Here is a 16,430-nt window from a genome sequence, read left to right on the forward strand (position 1 = left end):
ATCTTTAAAAAAAAAAAAAAAAAGCTTAACCAAGTGAGCCACACAGGCATCCCCACCAATCACCGCCCAGTCGATTTCTTGAATTTCTTTCTAAAGTTGTTCTACTGGGTGCCTGGCTAGCTCAGTTAGCGGAGTGTGTGACTCTTGATCTCGGGGTTGTGAGTTCAAGCCCCACATTGGATGTAGAGATTACTTAAATAAAGTTCTACTAACTTCTCAAAAAAAAAAAAAAAATTAAAAAAAAAAAAATAAAAAAATAAAAAAGGCAGTTCCTTGGTTGCACTAGTCACACTTCAAGTGTTCAGTATCTGCACGTGGCTAATGGCCACCTTACAGGACAACATAGGACATTTCCATCATTTCAGAAAGTTCTATTGGACCATGCTGTTCTGGAGGACCTTAAAGGCAGAGAAGGTAGACAAACACATTTGGAACAGAGGGCAAGTATGTACCACCTCCTACTGCTGTGAGAGAGCCTGGTGAGGTTGTGCTCTGGAATAAAAAAGGGGTGCACATCACCCCATATTTATACAGCCTGTTTGTTATTAGAGAGTTCGGTTTAAGGTAAGAAGAATGTCAGAGATGGGAGAGTCCAAGAGACCAGCTGGCCCCATCCATCCCTCTTAGAATTAGGGACTACTGTCCAGAGGGGGAAAGAGACTTGCCCAAGGTCACAGAGAAGGCCGCATGAATGAGACCAGAACACAGACCTCCTGACTTCCAGTGCCCCAGTGTTTTCACCCTGTCAGGTTCATGGGCACCTCTTCCCTCCTTCCTGGGGTTCCCCCAGAGGCTCCCCCACAGCCAGGCTCTGGGGCATGCCAAGTCCCCAAGTCCTGGCCACTCTTATTTAATCCCTAAAGCACCACCCCCCCAGCATCTGACCCCTAGAAATTTTAGACATCCCAAGGAGAATAGCTGCTTATAACCATTTGCTAATTACACGTATGGATGTCAATTAATTCATTTAGCTAATTAGCCACTCGATGAGCACCACGCACCAAAGAACTGTAAAAGACAGGCATATGGAGTTGCGGGGGTGGCCAGGCTCTCAGGCAGCATGCAGGGGTGGAGGAAGGAGGGCGCAGTGGCTACAGCTCCTCCCCACCCCCAGAGGAGTGGAGGGAGGCCGCTTAATGGCTAGGGGAACCGTGCTGCTACTGCCCGCCGTAAAGCATAATTATGCTTGCCACTAACAGCGCTGGGAAACCACATGTGCACACACCAGCGCACATACGTATGTGTACATTTCTGTTCACACACACAAGCTCACGTGCTCACAAACAGCATGCATGTACCTGTAAGCACAGTGCACGTGCACATTCACACACGTGGACACACAAACATGTAGACACGTGGGATCAGCTGGAATCCATCCACAGAAAGTTGTTTTGTTTTGTTTTTTAAGATTTATTTGTTTATTTGAGAGAGAGCACGAGCAAGCGTGAGAGGCAGAGGGGCAGAGGGAGAGAAACTTCGAGCAGACTCCCCAGTGAGCAGAGAGTGCAACCCTGAGATCGTGACCTGAGCCCAAACCAAGAGTCAGACACCCAACTGCCTGAGACACCCATGCGTCCCTCCACAGGGGAGATTTTCTTAATCAAGCCCTGCCTTTGGTGGAGACTGGAGGAAGGAAATTCTCTTGTATTGTTTCCAACATTGTTGGTGCCAGACATCGTGCTCAGTTCTCCCATGTACATTATTTTATTGATCTTCAAACAAGCCCACAAAAATGCACTATCTTCACTTTACAAATGAAGAAACTGAGGCTCAGAGACGCCAAGACATTTGCCCAAGACCACACAGCTGGCAAATGGCAGAGCTGGGCTAATCCCCACACCCCCATGACCATATGTTTCAAGGGGGCAGCAGAAAGGAAAGAGGATTTTTCATCTGCTTGCTGTTGGTGGGCTTTTGGGGAAGTAACCTGCTTTTGGGGAACCGACGGCTTACAGAATGAAAACGACTGCTCGCAGGCTTTGTGCCACAGAGGTGAGAAGAAAATCGAACACTGATGAGAAAGAAGATTGATGGGAGGACAGGGACACACACTTGGGACTCTGTCACCAATGTCATTGTCACTGGTCTTCATCCCATGAGTCCACCCTGGTGCTACCTCTGTGCCAGGCAGGCACTTCGGACACAAGGCAAGTTAGATCCACGATGACAGTGGGTGAGGCAGGCAGAGTGACACCGGCTGTCACCAGAGGAGCAAGCATTTGACTTGGCTGTCTGGATGGAGAGCCCAGACTTCCCCCAAGTTCCAAACCACTGGAACTCCCTGCCAGGGCCCCTCCCTTCCTCTCTCAGGCCTTCTCCTCGGGATCCTGCCTGGACCCTCGCACCCTTCCTCATCCCTATAACGACTGCTGGCTTTGGCTTACCCCACAAAGCAAGCCTGAAAGTTTCTTCAATTTTAGGGGGAAAAAAGAAAATTCTCCAAGATCCCTCTTCCAGCCTCCCCTCCTGCCATTCCCCAAAGTGATAACAGGGGACAACAGTTGGGTAATTCATTTATTCATCTATTCAACAAATACTCCAGAGCATTTCTGTGATCTAGGACTGGGTGGTCTCAAACACTCCTTTAAACCACCACAACGGCACCAAAACTTGCAACTCGCTTCCGCACCCCCCGCTCACATCAACTGATGTCCAGTACTTCTGTCACGTCTGTCGCGGGGCGCCTGGCCGGCTCTGTCCGTGGGGCACGCGACTCTTGATCTCAGGGCTGTGAGTTGAGACCCACATTGGGCATGGAGCTTACTTTAAAAAAATAAATAAATAACACGTGTCTGTTGCAAGTGACAGAAAGTCCAACCCAGTTAAGCTGCAGCCAGGGACTGGATTGATTCATATTACTGAGGAGTCGACGGGTGCTGCCTAGCTTTAAGAACAGCTGATTCCTGGGCGACTCAGTTGGTTAAGCTGCTGCCTTTGGCTCAGGCGCTGATCCCAGGGTCGTGGGATCGAGTCCTGCATTGGGCTCCTTGCTCAGAGGGGAGTCTGCTTCTCTCTCTGCCTCTGCCTGCCACTCTGCCTGCGTTTGTGTGCTCTCTCTCTCTCTGATAAATAAATAAATAAATAAAAATGTAAAAAAAAAAAAAAAAAGGAGCCCAATTCAGGGGCTCAAGCAAAGTGATGAGGACCTGCCTTTCTCTATCTCTTGTTCTTACTTTTGCCCATGTGCTGGCTTCATTCTAAGGCTCCACTTGGTGATAAGCCTCCCTTCCTCAGATTCAAATTCACTAGGAAAGATAACGCTTTTCTTTTCTTTTTTTTTTTTTTAAGAGTTTATTTATTTATTTGACAGACAGAGATCACAAATAGGCAGAGAGGCAGGCAGAGAGAGAGGAGGAAGCAGGCTCCCCGCTGAGCAGAGAGCCCGATGTGGGGATCGATCCCAGGACCCTGGGATCATGACCCGAGCTGAAGGCAGAGGCTTTAACCCACTGAGCCACCCAGGAGCCCCAAGATAACACTTTTCTAAGAACACCCGCAGAAGCACTGGGATTCGCGCTGATTGGATAGGCTCAGGGCACATGCCCACCTCTGATCCAGTGACCGTGGCTGGGGGAACGTCATGCTCAGTCGGGCTGGATCCAGGGGTGTCCCATCCAAGACCTACCCAAACCACGTGGACTGAGAGCAGGGGCCTTTGGGATCCCTAACGATCAGAAGAGGGGGAATGGATAGAAGACTTCAAGGCAAGCTACTGATACCCACTACAATGTTCTAAGCATTCAAGTTAGCGGGGTGGGGAATACCCATTTTACAGGTAAAGACACTGTAGATGGAAAAAGAGATAAGCCTAATAAAGATCACATAGATAGTAAGGGGTTGAGTCAGGACTTGAACCAATTCCTCTTCGCCTCCATCTTAAACCCCTTCCCCAGTAATTATCCGGCAACACTCTCCAGGCCTCCAGTCTGGAGCTAACCATCTTCCTCCGGGTCCGCTGGCCGCCAATTGGGGGTCTGGGCCCAAAGGGCCTCATGACTGCACAGGAAAGATCTCCAAGGCTGGGGACTCCGTGAGAGCCCCCTCCTCTATCTACATAGAAACCAGGGCCCCGGCCACATGCCTTTGCGCTCACTCCAAAACAAGGTGAAAGCCTGCCACCAACTCTTCCCAGGCTCCTTTCTGCCCAGGGGTGGTGGGGGACAGGCCCTGAGGGCCCAGGGCCAACCCCAGTTGCCGACCCAGGGGAGCTGAGGATAAGGGCCAGCTTCCTGGCCCCGTGGGTGGCATGACAGGGTGGGGCCTGTTCTACCCAGTTGCCCACAGTAGTGACTGGCCTGATAACACACCATGATTCCCCCCCGCTTCCTTTCCCTGCTTCCTGGGATCACCCCTCCAACAGGCTTGCATTCAAATCCTTGTCTTGGGATCTGCTTGTGGGAAAATACAACTTAAGCTACCCCCCCGCAATTCTTCTATAACATGAGGGTACAGGAGGCCTGAGGGAGTTCAAGTAGGTGGACGATTGTCAAGTATTTTTCTAGTAGGATGAGTTTTTTCAAATGCTCTTCTTCTCTGGCTTCCAAACCCTGCCACCCTCCTGAAACCCAGGCCTCTGCCCTTCCTCTCCTGAGCCCCATTGAGTCCCAGGTGCCCCATAACCCCTTCAAGTCCTGTGAATTCCTCAGTCCCTGGCCTCCTCTAAGTCAAAGGCATTTTTCTTCCCGCCAGGTTGTGTGCTGAGTGGGGGGTGGGGGTGGGGGCAGGAACCTTGGATCCCTCAGTGAGGGAGGCAAGTCATGGAAATGGGGGCAGTTTTCACCATCCCCATGCAGCTAAAAAATCAGACATATTCCACACCTCAAAAAAGAGTTTCCTATTGAAAACCCTCATCGTGTCTATGTATTCTTCATGATAATGTAACTTTGGCCCAATTATGCTAGAACTCCTACACCCCCCAACCATGGAAACCCTTACAAAAACCTCTTGAATTAACCCAACATTGGAGACCGCCATGTTGGAGGGCTCCAGACCGACCAGATCCTGGGTTTCTCCCCAGCCTCAGGAGCAGATGCGAGAGCTCTATCTATCTCCTTTTACCTGCCTCCCACCATCTCCCCCGCAAGGACCACCTTCCCGTCTTCCTCTAAAGTATCTGGAGATGGGCGTTATCAGTTTTCAAATGCTATGTCACACATCAGACTAAAACTTAGTGACACAACACAGTATCTCATTATGCTCACCAGTTCCATGGGTCGAGATTTCAGGAAGCTGGGCACTTCTCATTTCAGGTCTCCTATGCGATTGCAGTCAGATGTGGGCCAGGGCTGGAGTCCCCTGAAGGCTTGACCAGGCCCAAAGATCTGGTTCTAAGGTGACCCATTCATGTGGCTGGTGGGTGGTGCTAGGGGTTGGCTGAAGGCCTTGGCTCATCCCCATGTGGGCTTCTCTGCCCAGGGCCGCGCCAGCCTTCTCAAGGCCTGGCAGCTGGCTTCCGTTAAAGCAACACAGCCAAGAATCCGAAGCTTGAGGGGCAATGCCTTTTGCGATCCAGCCTTGAGAGCCACCTTATCTCTTTCGCCAATTCAGATTCTCCAGCAGGCGGCGTGGGTCACTGGGGCCATCTTGAGGGCCAGCTACCATGGGAAGTTTAATGAGAGCCCTCCCCACCCCAGCTAGCCCATTCTGCCTGATCCTCCCAGCCCCACCCTGGCACACCCCTCTTCCTTCATGGCTACCACCACCACCATCTCCAAGAATGCACAGCAGCACAGGCCCAGGACCCAGGGCAGGAAACGTCTGTAAGCCCTTACCAGCCATCCCTGTTGGGAAGCTCTTCGGCCATTCCCTCAGGGTACCTCTCTCAAGCCATACTCCTCTTACAAACTCACAGGACACCCGGGGTCAAGGGTGGGGGGCATCATTACCTGTTACACCGTGAGGACAGAAGGCCCAGGAGAGTCAAAGAGATGAATCAGGGAAGAATATTGCTGGTGGGGTTGGATCGGGGAGTGGGCAATCTTCTACCTATCCCACCGCGCACACTTGCTGTAGGATGACAGTCCCCCCACCCCACACCCCCTCTCCCACAGTAACCACCCAAAGAAGAGAGAATCCACTGCAGAGGCTGCTTGTACTCCCCCACAGGAGACCGCAGGCAAGAACCCAGCCGAAGTTCCCAGAAGCTGTGATTCAGTCTGTGAGCAGAACATGGGGTGGTGTTCTGCCACTGGGCTTGCAGATCATTTGATATGCAGCACTAGATAACCCTCACTCCAAATACACCACATTTTAAAGCTGTGATTCTGCCCCAGGCTAACCTAGCCCCAGGGTGTCAGGCTCTTGCAGTTTTATCAATCAGATGGGTCACACCCCCATTCCCGTGGGGAGCAGGCTGGAGAAGTTGAGAGGGGGCCAAGAGTGTTCACTGCAACAGTCGCCAACTACAGCAGGCAGGCAAGGGGGAGGAGGCCAGGACCTTCTCCGCAGCCCACATCCGCATGCTGGGCCTGCTTTTCCCCTCCCCTCTGCCCCATGCCCTGGGTGCCACCCTCAGTTCCTGTGGCTATTTCAAGCAGGACGGCAATTCCTCCTCTCCCTGCCACCCCAGCCCCATCCCACCCCAGCCCCAAGCCTGCAAGTCATCCTATGTCAAATCATAGCACCCAACTAAACACAGGCCAGCCTCTGGCTCCTGCACAGAGAAAACAGCCAAAGCTGGGACATCACAGCTTGTCCCTGAGCTTACAGAATGAAAGTGGCCGCCTACCCTAGGAACCGGCTCCGGGAGGCTGGGCTAGGTAGGGATGGGCAGACTGGGAGGTGAGCAGGAACTTCTTCTTCTTCTTCTTCTTTTTTTTTTTTAAGATTTTATTTATTTATTTGACAGAAGGAGATCATAAGTAGGCAGAGAGAGAGAGGGGGAAGCAGACTCCCCGCTGAGCAGAGAGCCCGATGCAGGGCTCGATCCCAGGTCCCTAAGATCATGACCTGAGCTGAAGGCAGAGGCTTAACCCACTGAGCCACACAGGCACCCCAGGAACTTCTTCATATTCCTTGAGTTTGACCACACCTGGGAGGAAAATCATCAAACACTATTTAAGCAAACTGGAGGGTTTCTTGGGAGATCACTGGGATAGCCCACAGAATGGCAGGGATCTTGGCAGGAAGCCAGGTGGTGGCTCCAGGGACCTTGGGAACTGGAACATAAACCACATTTTAACAATGATTATGTGTTGCAAACAGGACCATGAAAGACTGCTTCCTCCATACCACATGGATTTCTTTCTCCATACTCATGTATAATCAACAATAAGAAAATTTCCATTTAGAAAGAGAAAAGAGTGTTTGGAGACAGGAGGAGATGCCTGGAGCCACAACCTATGCCCTAGTCGGGACCCCTTCACTCCCCCACTGCCTGCCAGGGCTCCTGAGCACCCCCACTAGGTGATTTCTCAAGATCTTCCCGCTCAGACCGGTCACCAAACACTGGAGCAGCCCAGGGTCCGAGCCCAGGCTCACCTGCCCTGCCCTTGCCCGGGATGGCAGCCAGCACCCCACACGTCAAGACCTGGGCCCCCTGACCCACCGCCTGCTGACAAATGATCCTGCCTTTCCCATGAGCTGTGACTCCCAGGCCCATCCGTCAGCCGCCCAGCCAGCGCGATCGGAGTTTAATGATGTCATGACAGGAGTGATTACAATTGTTAATTACCTCCCGGCCTTCGGTGGCTTCTGCAGGCCCTCAGCGGTGCGGCAGCTGCCGCGGACACCCCAAGCCTACGCACACCTCTCTTGGCCCTGTGGACCATCTAAGGCCCTAGGACACAGGGATCGGCATTTCAGTGTCGCATTTCAAGGCACCAGGATGTGCCCCAGGCCCCTGCTCTCTGAAGGCCGGAGAACTTGCTCCACTGGCTTAATTTATAGGACCTGGGCTGTCAGAATCCTGCAGGGAAACACTGGCCACACCGCTATCTGCTCACAGTCAATGGCTCCCTGCTGCCTAGGCATACGTTTAAACACCTTGGCTTGGGATTTTAAATGTTCCATGAAGGAACGCCCCTAGAGGAAGTTTCCTACCTTCCTGGAGCTGTATCTCCCACTACTCTGCTCTGCACACCCTGCTGGCAGAACGGCCTGCGGGTCCAGCCATGCCTCGTAATTTTCCAACTCCTGCCCTTGCCCATGCTGGCCCTCCCCCGGAGAGCCCTTCACCCATAGTTCCTGGCCTTCAGTCCTGACCTGTTCTTCCAGAGGAGGGGGGGTGGGGAGGATGACCCAGATTCTCTCTCCCACCCCACACACCTCACACCCAGTAATTTTGGCCATCTGGGATCTCTCAGGGCACTTCTTCTATGCCCACCCTTCTCACACATCAGTTCCCTCGTGTAACTGAGGCCTGTGTCCATGTCCCATCTCTCCCATGGCAGTGAGCACCTCAGGACAGGGCCTCGGTGCTCAGCACAGACCTGGCATCAGTGGGTGCTCAGAAACAATGGGTGAGGCTTTCCGATGGCCCAGCAAGGAGGACATAACGTGGCCCAGAGAAGAAGACAGTTCCTGTATGCTGCCTCGTCCTCAAGGGATCTTGTGCCCCCGGCCAGGCCCTTGCCACCTTCCACAGCAGTAACGTTCTCGTCACTGGTCTCCCTGTGGCTCCCCTCTACCCTCCGGCAGCTAACGCGAGCTTTCAAACTGTAGCTCGAATTCTGCCACTCCTTGGCTTACAGCCTTCATCACCTGAAGGAGAAGACCCTTCGTGTCACATTCGAGGTTCTTCGTGAACACGGTGGGCACTCTCCGTGCTGGCCTCATAGCTCACTGCCACCCTTCCTTTGAAGACTGCGGCAAAGGCCGTAGGAGCCATGTTTGCACCTCACAGCGTCTCCCCCAGTCACAGGTGACTGGGGCCTCAGCTGGACCCACCTGGTCCAAGCTCAGCCACTTAGATGCTCTCTCTTCCCGTGGGAACTGGGCTTCCTGGCTGTGGACCAGAGGGGTACGTAAGTGCTCAGGAGCCATGGGGGGTTACTGTCCACTTGGAGATCAGAGAGGACATGGGAAGCAGGAGGGCGTGAAGAAGGGAAAGGAGAGGAGCACAGAGAGAGAAAAGACTCTGGACCCCGTTCCAGTGGGTTCCAAGACAGGCTCCACCTCCTTCAAATATTGTTCTTCCCTCATACTCTGGTTTCTTTTAAATGTGTAAAAGACAGAGGAAACTTTGCTCACCCAAGCATGTATCGTTGGGAACAAACATTGCATTGTGTTCTCTGACAAACCATTTGGGGTGCAGTAGGGACTTGGGGATGCAAGTTCCAAGGGCTTGTGCAGATTCCACAGGTGGGGGGGGGCTGCCCTCTGAGAAGCAGGTACGAACATCATGCTGCTTCTAGAAGCAGTCTAGAGTAGAGATTCCAGAGAACCACTACCCGGATTTCAGTCCTCACACCCCAGTTCGGCCACTGGCTGACTGTGTAAGTAAGACAGGACCAGTGGACTGTGACTTTAGTTTGCTCATCTGTAAGATGGGCACGCTGAGAGGAACGGGACCTACCTCAGGGGTTGTGGCAAGGGCTCAGTGAGTTAGTTTATGGCAAGCACTCCACAGTGCCTGTTAACAGCCAGACCAACAAGTGTTAGCGACAGCGAGGAAAGTGGCTGCTGTTGACATCAAGCCCCTGGGGTCCTGAGATCTCTTGAGTGTGCAAGGTGCTGGGGCACAGGTGAATTTGAGAAGAAAGGAACGTAGATGGGTTATTCACCGACTGCGTTCCCAGAAGGTATTCTGGACACATGGCACCCGGAGCTTCAATCCCTCAGGGGAACTGGCAACTAACCAGGTCCTTTCAGACGGCGACCCCAACACAGCAGAAGCTGGGAAGACAATGGGGCTGACTGGAAGGCTTCTCTGGAGCCCGTAGTCAGGGAAGGAAGTGGTGGAAAGGACAGAATGTTCAAAGGCGCCAGCCCTAAGGAGGGAAGCTATCGAAGAGGGGACAGCACAGGCTGGTTAACCTGCTGTAAGGAGGAAGCTGAGAGAACTCACCTTTGTCCTGAGGACTTGCTGAAGGCCAACAGGCTCCCTCAGGGACCTCTAGTGAGGAGAGGAAGGAGCACTGGTTTGGGAGTCCAGCAGACTGGGTTCCAGGCCCTGCTCTACCACTTACGTACTAGGTGCCTGGGCAAGTCACCAGAGCACCCCACTCTGTAACACAAGGCTATAGTTCCTGGGGAAGGCCAGCAGGCCTTGCACACCATGTCAGGGAGTACTGATCTCAAGAGACTCGAGCTAGTCATCCCATCTCCCCAGCAGGTCTGTCCCACTGTCAGTAGGCCAGGTGGCCAAGGCTGGGTTTAAGACCCTATACAAAGTTCTACCTGCATTCTCGCTGATCCTCACATGAACCCCACAAGATGTGGCTTCTCATCCTAATTCTAAAATGGGAAATGGAGGCCCAGGGAGGTCAGGGATCCCCCTGCCCTCATTCCCCAGGTCACAGAGCTAGGAGGTGGCTGGGCTGGGACTTGAACCTAGATCTGTCTGACTGTCACATCAAGCCATAGGAATGCCTGCTCTGGGCCATTAACAAGCAGGCAGTAGGCAGGCTGAGCTCAGAACGCTCAGAAGTTTGTGGAGGGAGGCCCTGGGGAGCCAGGCCAGAATGCTGGGGCCAGTGTTCCTTCCCAGGCCCCTGGGGTTGGTGGGAAGCTGAGCCAGGATGGTACAGGGAGAAATGTGGGATCTCTTCCAAGCAGCAGGGGCAGGACTAGCCTCCAGCCTCCCTTTAACAAACCCCCCTACCACCACCAGGAGGTGATTTTTTTCAACCCAGACTTTCCAACCTCACCCCTCCCCTCCCTGGGCAGCCAGACACCCCGACCCCCCTCCCCACTCCAGACCGCCTGCCAGCCAGCCCTGCCTCCCTCCTGGAGCAGCCGGAAGCCCGCAGTTGCTCTGCAGACACCCCCTGGTGGAAACAGCTCATTACAGGATGGGGAAAATGTGCTAGAACATTAGCTTAATAAATCAAGTGCTCCTGGAGCCCATAGCCGCCACGGCTCCGTGAGGCAGGGCATCGAGGTGCCCACCCCCACTGGGCCTGGGGGGTAGGGGGGAGCCCAGAACACCCGCCAGTCCACCCCTGGGGCCAGGCTGGCATTCCCAACCCGTGGGGTCCCAGCTTGTACCCTCTCCCCAACAGGGAGGGCTCGCACTCCCCCACCTGTGGCTACCTCTCCCACAGAGCCTAGAAGCCTGTGCGGGGAGAGGGCTTAGAAGTCCAGGCCACCTAGGGTGTGAATCCTCCTGCTGCCCCTTGCCACGTGGGCTTCCTGGAACCTCAGTGTCTTCATCTCTACAATAAGCCAATACAAGAAGCTATGGATTGAGGGCCAGCTAAGAGCCAGTAACTTCCAGAACTCTCACGGCTCTGTGAGGTCCCTGAGACCACCCCATTTTTCAGAATGAAGAGACGTAGAGCATGTAGCTGGGTTATTTCAGTCCTGTGAACCCTCTGCCCAAGGTCAGTACCAACCCAGGAGCCCCTACCCCTGCTCCTCAAGGCGACTCTACGTGAAGACAGCCCTGCAGGATAGCCAGGTCCTGAGGAGCACAGGCGGGCCTTCCAACCAACTCCACAGCCTCCCTGCCAAGGAAATCCCAACCAGTGGTAAAGGGGCTGTCTCCTGTGAGGGACCCAGGAGCTCCAGGCTTCTTGCAACAGGCTGCCCCTACTGTGTCTCACACCAAACCCTTTCCAGTCCCTGTTCCCCATGTTCCTGGGACGGTGAAAGGGCTGCCTCCAGGTGGCCTTTCCCTTCTAGCCCTGGCTCAGACAGCCACCCACTTAGTGCCTACAGAGAATCCCTCCCCTCCCAGCGCTTCAGTTTCCTCCTCTGTACACTGCTTAGTCCCAGAGAATCCTAAGAAGGCTCCTGCTAACCTCCCTCTCTTCCCACTTGTCTAGGCTGGGAAGGGGATGCAACACCAGAGCTCCTTAGCAGGGAAAACTGCTGTCTAGAGAACTAATTCCTCCTGCTCTCTGGGGGGTGGAGAGAGGGCTAGAGGGGAAAAAAAAAAATTCAATTACCAGACCGACTATTTGTCAACTCCTCCCTCCCCATTGACTTAATTTTCTCCAACCAGACCCAGAGTCAGAGGAGTGAGCCTGCAGGCCCAGAGAGGGAGGGAGAAAAGAGAGCAAGGGCAGGGATAGGGAAGGAGAACCCCCTACATGGACACAGGGATGGGCCTACTGGACACACACCAAGCCAGGAAGCCACACTTGGGAGGCCAAACACAAGCAAGTAGCACCCAGAGAAGAGGAGCAGATATTCTTATGTGCCTAGCCCTGCCCAGGAGCTCAGAGCAGCATCACTTCCTCCAGGAAGCCTTCTCAGCTCTCCCAGGCCGGGTTAGGAGTCTCTCCTGGGGTCCCACAAACCCTTCGGTTCCCCCAACACCATGCTGCTACGGACTGTCAAAGTTCATCCATTTATCCAACAAATATCTGAAAAGCATAACAGCTTCCGAGCTCAGAGCTGAGAACAGAACTGAAAACAAAAACTAGAGTCTGCCTGAGAAGACTGACAATAAAATAAAGATAAACCTGTCTGGATTATCTACTGCCTTGTAACAAATCATGTCAAACCTTCGCGGCTTAAAACAACAATCACGTGCTTTCCTCTCGGGATTTCTGTGGGTGAGACGCGAGGGAAGGGCACTGCTGGGCAGTTCCAGCTAAGGGACCCCCAGGGGCTGTAGTCAGACAGTGCCCGGAGACAGCCCGGCAGAGGGCCCAGCAGCTGGGCCAGGGCCGATCACCCCGTGTTCATTTAGCCTCAGGACCCCTCTGTGGCACCGCTCCGTGTAAGCGAATTTGGGCCTCCTCACAGCATGGCGGTTTCAAGCCAGCCGTGGCCGCCAGCTTCCACCACGATGAATCTCCCAAGGAAACAAAGCAGATGGGGCATGGCATTTTTATGGCCTGGCCTTCATCATAGAAATTGTGGCCTTCCACCATGAGAGTCATAAAGGTCTACCTAGGTTCAAAGAGCGGACATATTAACCCTTGATTTGAGGGGAGGAATGCCAAAGTCAAATTGAAGAGGAGCATATGGGACAGAAGATATTATGGAGGCCGTTTTGGTAAAATACAATCTGCTACAAAACCCACTTAGATTTAAATAAGATCACCTGAAACCCTCCATTCCCCCCTTGGAAGCTAACTCCTCCACATTTCACATTTCTTTCTTTTTTTTTTTTTTTTTTTACAGACAGAGATCACAAGCAGGCAGAGAGGCAGGCAGAGAGAGAGGGAAGGAAGTAGGCTCCCTGCTGAACAGAGAGCCCGATGCGGGGCTGGATCCCAGGACCCTGGGATCATGACCTGAGCCAAAGGCAGAGGCTTTAACCCACTGAGCCACCCAGGCACCCCCGCATTTCACATTTCTCCAAATTCCCCAGGGGCTGATCACCTCAGATTCCAAATTCCTGCTTCTGCCTGTGGGGTTGATTCTGTCATAAGCCAGGGAACTTGGACAGTAACTCCAGCTCTCCCCCTAGTTTCCAAAACACTTATCTGAGGCAGACGAGAATGTAGAGTCTCTGCTGAGGGTTTAAGGAGACGGGGAGTCAGGCACCCAGCTCTAACTAAGCCTTATGCCTGGCCTCTTCATGCTGCACCCCTCACCCCACCTCCCATCCCTTCTCCCCCTCCACTCTCTGCCTCATCCCTTCCTCACGACCCTGGCCCCTCCCACCATTGTGTTAGCTAGGCTAAGCACTTCTGCAGGACCCCTTGCCCTTGTCTCAGCCCCAGCCATCCTTCAGGAGGCTCGAACAAAAGCCCTTCCAAGTTTGGAGCTGCCTCCCTTAGAAGTTTCCGGGTGGATTCATTGATTCAGCAATGGATGTTTTCCTCCACCACCCAAGCCAGGACCATCCAGTGGGACGGACGCTCTAATGAGGAAGCCGCTTCTTCATCTATACCACCTCACTTACTTCATCTTTGGAACGACTCTTCTGCCCAGTCTGCCTCTCTCATGGCACTGTGAGTTTTTAGACGTAAGAAAGCCTGAGTCATTGGGTCCTTGGAGCCCACACACAGGACCCAACCTGGGAAAGCACTCGGAAAAGGTTTACAAAATGACAGCATATCAAACGACTGTGACACCAGTGAGCGGGAGCTCAGACCCTTCAAGCCAACCTGATTACTCCGTCCCCAGAGGACAGAGCTGCTCTGAGGCAGTTGCTATAAGCTGTCCTCGATGCTGACCTTAGAGCCCCCAACAGGAAGACAGATCAGGAAACCCAGCAGGAGAACGTGCGAAGGGCATAACAAGCGATTCACAGAAGGAGAAGGCCGGGTGGCTAACAGGTGCATGAAGGCCTACGCAGCCTCACAAATTCATGTGCTGCACTTGACATCCATCACACCGGCAAAAATTAGGGTGGTGGGTGATACCAAGTGCTGGCAGGCAGGTGTGGAGGCAGGAACTCTCGGGTGCCCCTGGTGGGGTACCAAGTGGTTCAGTCATTCTGGAAACCTAACAATATTTAGTAAAATGAAGTAGATGTGTGTCCCATAACACAGCAGTTGTCCCCCTGGATATCCCAGGGAAATTATCACACAGATCCACAAGGCAACACATTTTTTTGTCTGGGAACACATTTTTTTTTTTAATTTAAGATTTTTATTTATTTGTTTATTTACTTATTTAGAGAGAGCTCAAGCAGGCGTGAGGGGGAAGGAGATGAGGAAGAGGGAGAGAGAACTCAGGCAGACTCCCTGCTGAGCACGGAGCCTGACCCGGGGCTCCATCCCGTGACCCTGAGATCATGACCTGAGCTGATATCAGGAGTGGGACGTTCAATCGACTAAGCCACCCCAGCGTCCCCGGGGACACATTGACAAGGGTGTTTGTTCAAGGAATTATTTGTGAGAAGAAGACATCGGTGACGACACAGATGTCTTCACCAGAAGAATGGATGTGAAAACATGATGGGTTTTCCCACTGAGGAAACGATCCAGCAACGGGAAAATCTTCAGACACGTAGTGGTAAGTAGGGGGTTGAAATGAAAGATTCAGAGTGCCACCTCTAGCACCCAAAACCGCACTCTTTATCTCACAATGATACGTGCTGTGGGCTTCACTGGTGTGTGTGCTCTGGGAAAGAAGCTCCCTGCAGAGGGGACTGAATAGGGGGCAGGGGGCAGTTAAGAAGAGGGAGAAAAATCCAACATACATTATGTATTTACCATGAGGCAGGCACAGTATGAAGAACTTTGTATGTATCATCTCATTTAATCTCTAGACTCTTCCTTGAAGTAGGGATCACTAACATCCCCATTTTTTTTCAGATGAGAAAACTGAGGCCGTGATGCTATCCAATGTCACATGGCTGCAGGAGTCAGGGGAAGTGCCAGGTTTGGATCCCAGGGCTAGGATTGGTGCCCCCCCCCCTGCCCTGCCCAAGCTCACCCTAATTCCAGCTTTGCTGAACTCTGAATTCAGCTCCATGAGCCCAGCCTTGCTCCTCTGGCAGGTTCTATGGCCTTGGGGTGTCTGCTGGGCTGCTGACACTCAAACCCCAGCTTCCTCTTCAGACTCTGCCTTTCTTCTGGATACCTCCACGCCTTGGGATTCCCCCCAGCCTTGCCCCCAGCTCCAGTCCTTCCAAACCCAGCCCCACTGGCCAGCAACCATCACCCCTCACCAACCCCCAAAGGACAGATCCCTCCAAGAGAAGCTCAAAGCTAGAAGTCAATGGCTCCTATCACCTGTATACCAAGGCCCACTTTGTCCAGGTGGTCAAGGCCTTCTCCCATGAGACCCAGCTGACAGAGGTAGCCTCGCCTCCCATGACCTCCCTACATGCTTCCAACCCTGGCACCATGTCGCCCTGAGCCTCTGGCTTTGACCTGCCGTGGACTTTCACAGCCACCTTGAACACCTCCTTTCAGGCTTTCTTCTCTGCCAGTGGAACCCCCATGCCCTAGAAGGAGCATTTATTCCTGGGAAGCCTAATGGGGCCCCCCGGGATGGCTTAGTTAGTGGACTATAAGAGGTGGGACCAACAAGAGCTTAGGACTAGGCCACATGGGTCAAGTTCTAGCCCTGCCTCAAGTCAACTACGCCTTCTTTTTTTTTCCTTTTGTAATAAAAGCTAACTATTTCTCAGAGTTTTTTCAGACATAAGAAATATGAAATGCTATGGTAGTTCTCTTATCTTTTTTTCATTTTCAGAAAATTGAGGTATCATTTGCAGGTGAAGTCGATGAGTTTTGACAAATACCCTCATGGTTTGGATAATCATTTCCCTTCTCCGAGTCTTAGTTTCCCCACCTACAAAACAGGGTGATGACAACCTTAGAGGGTTGCTGTAAAAGAGAAAAGTAACAGGTGACAAGAGGCAAACACAGTGCCTGGCACACAGCAGGCAGACAGTAAATGTCTAGTACTACTAT

The 16,430-nt window shown here is 52.8% G+C and overlaps 1 long non-coding RNA gene across 1 annotated transcript in view; it reads left to right on the forward strand.

Moving 5' to 3' along the window:
* Positions 1 to 16,182, forward strand: part of LOC125096849 (uncharacterized) — a 34,347-nt gene extending 18,165 nt beyond the window's left edge. Inside the window, exon 3 of the long non-coding RNA XR_007126411.1 lies at positions 15,324 to 16,182. This is a non-coding gene — a long non-coding RNA (uncharacterized LOC125096849). The remainder of the gene's footprint in view (positions 1 to 15,323) is intronic.
* The last annotated feature ends 248 nt before the right edge of the window (positions 16,183 to 16,430 follow it).

The sequence above is a fragment of the Lutra lutra genome, chromosome 4 (assembly GCF_902655055.1).
Source record: "Lutra lutra chromosome 4, mLutLut1.2, whole genome shotgun sequence".
In the NCBI taxonomy this organism is placed as follows: domain Eukaryota; kingdom Metazoa; phylum Chordata; class Mammalia; order Carnivora; family Mustelidae; genus Lutra; species Lutra lutra.